Genomic DNA, 4,538 nt, shown 5'->3' on the forward strand with positions numbered 1-4,538 from the left:
GTGAATGAGAGGGAGAGAGTTGTTCAGCTTTATTCATGTTCCTATATGAGGAAGTGTTTACTAAAGGTGTTGCACAATTTTCAAGTCACAGAGTTACAGCAAGCGGAAGTTCCTGCTGGTTAGTTAATGTCACACGAATTGTGATATATTGATTACTTCTTTGAAATAAGTTCCCCAAAACTGTTCATCAGGAAAAATAGAAATAAATAAATAAATAGAGGGAGATTGGAGTGGTCCTAATGTTGTCTTTTTATAGTCTGGCTGGTAAAAAGCTATGATAGAAACACGGGGTACCACTGGTGGCTCAAGGAATGGGAAAGTTTTCAAGAGGCTTAAGGTAAAACAGGTACTCACAGCTGGTGTTAAATACACGTTTCAGTTCTTGCTGATTACCATTTAATCTGTATATAAGGGAAGGGTTTAGAGCACCAGTAAAGGTATGTGTAATTCTGTATCTGTGAATCATATCAAGAATATAAACACTGAGTAGGTCCTTTTCTGCCCCTTCCATCTGTATTAGTAATATTTGTTTGAGATTCACATGATGATGTCTAAATAAAAGGGGCTGCAGACAAATGAGCAATCAAGGTGATATCTGTCGAATAATATTCTAAAAATCTGTGCTAGAAGCTTGTCACATTGACTTAGCCTGCTGTAATAAAGCAGCACTATGTGCTTCTTGAGGCCACAGTTATCAATATAGAACAGCTTTATAGGACCTTAACTTCTCATATATTAGAAGAGGTATTATGTAGAACATAGTACATAGAACGACATATTACATAATACGTAGAACTAGAATAGATTGTGCTGTATACTGCAGTGTATGGATATAAATTTATATTAGCAATACACATTACACAGTAATATATATATTCATATATTACATTCATTTATAAATAAATATAGCTATATAAATCTACAGGAAAATTTTTACTGCCATAACTAAGTAACAAAAGTTTACACTTCTAATATAAGTTTCATCAGATAACTATTTCTATCTCAAGTCTCAGGTATGTGTTGAGAAGTTCTGATTTTTTGAACATTGAAATCTGAAATTGTAAATACAAACTTTCCCCCTTAGATTTTGCTAAATCTCCAGAAATTCTGGGAGAGATTGGGAGCTACCAACAAATGGGCTCTGAGATTTCTTTAAGGATAGAATGGTACTAGTTAAAAACAACTTATGTGCAATGCTGATTGCAATAATCAACTTTGGTGTAGAACTGGTAATTTAATAGTAAAACTTGATTCTAAGACAAGCCTGATCGTCTGTCTGTCTTTATTTTGTTTATCCATTTACAGTGAGGCAAAGTGATTTTAAAATGGATGTAAAATGCTGCTGAACAGAAGCAGGAGAGCTTCACATACCTTTGCATTGCTTTGCAGTGGTGTAGGTGACAGAGGCTGAGTGCAGAATATCATCCCCTATGAGAGCAGTGCACCCCAAGCATGTTGCTTTGGCTTCAGTTGCTCTGAGGGATGCTGGGCTGGATACACATACAAACCCTACGTGCAGCTTTTCTTGCCATTTAGCTCTTGGGTCTTCCCTCAGCATTTGCGTTTTATGAATCATTTATTCTGGTTTGTGGAAGAGTGTGCTCTGCTTTGGCAGAAGCAGGACATTTTTACAGGGGTTACGGAACTGTAAAATACTCCTTCCCGGGAGTAAGTGTAGACCAGACATACTGTCTGTCCTCCAAGCCTGCTCTGAGATGTGCTAGTGCAAACATTGTCTTCTTGAAAAGTAATGTTGGGTTTGAACAGCCTCTGCAAGTGTTTGAGAGCCCCTGGAGCAGGATTTAGTGGCAGGAAGAGGGCCTGAGAGAGGAAAAGGGCATCTGTCTGCCAGAGTCCTGGTAACTACCCTCAAACCTCTTCTCTGCTGCAGGACTGGAACCCAGGAGTTCTGGTGAGCTGCAGCAACATTATCATAACTTGGGTCAATATTAATCTCCCACCTGCTATTATAACAACACTAATTTTAGCTAGCACTGTGCTCTGACAAAGGACACCTTTCTAGATGGTCCTTCTGTCTCCCCAGCGTGCCTTGGGAGCTGAGCCTTCGCACGACAGAGCTGCAACCTGACACTCCTGGGATAGGAATGCTTTTTGGTAGCAATTTCTTTGGGACGTTATAGCTTGGAGACAGAGCGAGCTTACTTTCTGTGTAAGAAAAGTCACATACCACACCAAACCATGTCGCCATCCTGGGTTATGAAAGAGCACTTTGGGCAAAGAATTAATGAAGTGTTGTTGTAAAGGGTTTGGACATACCCCTGTCAAGGTGTTCATTTCAGTTGCAGCGAGCATCAGAGAGGAGCTGTGTAAGTTAATTTAGGTCGGTGTCTTTTTAGTTCTGTAAAGATAAAGCTTAGTCTAAAAGGTAGACAATTTAGTGTTTTAAATGTTATATGAATGGAAATAAGCAGTGCATTCTTGGACTACATCTTTGCCTTACAAAAATAATTAAGAAAAATAACTGTGAACAACTAGTTTTAAAAATTAGTGGCTGCTATCCAAGCATTTATCTCAGCTCATTCTCTCTGCGTGACTCACTTGAAAACCATGTACTGACCCCACCAATCTCCTCAGCTAATGTTCTTAATAAGCTGCGCTTTCAAACAGTATATAAAGGAGAGTTACTTTATGAATAGACACACATCCCAACAAAGAGCTGGCATTAAGAAGGGAATGTGATGTGGTGAAGGTCTTCGGTAGACTTGAAAGGGAGTTGGATGTACTTTCCTTTTGTGAGTCGAGAAGCATTTAATGTTTCTGCCCTTGCTTCAGTGATTCTGTAATAGTCTGACTGTAGCTTCTTCCCCCAGCAGTGGTCAAAGAGGTATCTGTGAGGTCTCAGCTGACAGGAAAGCTGCTTCTGACTTTTTGAAACCCCTTAACAATTGTGCAATGTCTAAGTGAGCAGTTTTCATACTTGTGGGGGGGTAAAATTGGATGACAAGTTTATCTCAACATTTAATAACTAGAATATTGGTATTTTTAACTCAAGTGCTATCTGCTTAATTAAAAGAAGGAAGCAGAAAAGGGTGAAATTCACCTCTACACTGAGAGTCTGCACAAATTCTGCCTGTGTGAGATTAAACTGAGTATTAAAATGATAGTTGTATGCTGGAGCACTAGACTGAGCTCAGGAAAAATCAGGGTTCGAATCACTTCTCTGCTTCTGCCTTGTCCTAAAGTTCACTTTGAACCAGGTTTGCAAAGGTACTAATACACCTAACAGGAATTTTCAGGAGCGTATAAACAACATAGGTATCTGTTTCCCCTGCACTTCAATAGCTATATGTTCAGCCACAACAGTAAGGACACCCATATAACTACTACAGACAGAGATAAGCAGTTGAGAGAGAGAATTTTGTTTTTCCATGTATCTCCATTTGCCCCCTTCTGCTTTCCCCCCATCTAACCCTGGGACAGCGTCAGCAAACAGCTCAGCAGCTCTGCCTCTTAGCACAGTGTCCACATCCTGTTCCTCCTGGGAGCTCGTTCAGGGAAGGAATGTGGTATTTCACATGCAGCTACCACCAGACCAACCATGGGTCTATTGGTTTAGCTCAAATAGTAACCTGCCTTCTGCCTTCCTCCATTTTCTTTTGCCCAAGCTTTAACCCAAGCCAGCCTGCAGGTTATTTTTCTCTGACATACAAACAAAACCATGTGGCTTTTGCATCTGCGTTCCAGCCCTACGCTCCTGTTTGCTTCCTCCGTCTATTCGCAGCTGCATTCCAGGCTCCCCACAACCTGCCTCTCCATGCCAGCCCCAGGCCCTTCCCCTCCATTTCCAGAGCTGATCCAAAACCCATTGAAGTCAACAGAAGACCTTCTATTGCCTTCCAGGGCCCTTGGATCAGCTCTACAGTTCCTCTTTAAAACCTACTCTTTACATAAAGCTTTTTCTTGTGCTTGCCTCTGTTGTCTCACACATTCCCAAAGTGAATTATCCTTCTTTTCCTCAGTTACCAGTCTTCAGTGTTTTGTCCTTCTTATTTTCTGGGTTTCTGTTGACGGATATAATCAGGTGGCTGCTTTAGACCTATTCAGAGTGTTTGGTAAAAGTTACCTCCCTTCTAGCTATTAGTTACCTGCTCCTCAGCTTATGTGCAGCACTTGGCTATGTTTGTATTGCCAGGGTTTAATATAAAGTAAAATGCTTTCACCTAAACTGTGATTGAAACTAATTTAGTGAGCACCAGCCAAGTTATTTTTGGTGTGGCTCTAATCAGATCACAGACGGTCATCTGATTCTGACTAATAAAACCTCATTACAAACTTTTTACACCTCTGTCACCCTTTTTGCCTTGGAGATCATAGACATATATGGTATGTTACAAATATGTTGCTTCCTTCTTTCCTTCCCTTTTCTTCAAAATGAGACAAAAAATGGTTACATCACCTTCCTTCTATATCCCTCTTTGTTAGTTGCATATTGCTTAATTCTCCTGCACCAATGTAATGTAGTATATACAGTAGCAATCTAATGCAGACTGTAGGTAGTTAATTCAAGGCACAGGACC

The sequence above is a fragment of the Aptenodytes patagonicus genome, chromosome 24 (assembly GCF_965638725.1).
Source record: "Aptenodytes patagonicus chromosome 24, bAptPat1.pri.cur, whole genome shotgun sequence".
NCBI classification, from domain to species: domain Eukaryota; kingdom Metazoa; phylum Chordata; class Aves; order Sphenisciformes; family Spheniscidae; genus Aptenodytes; species Aptenodytes patagonicus.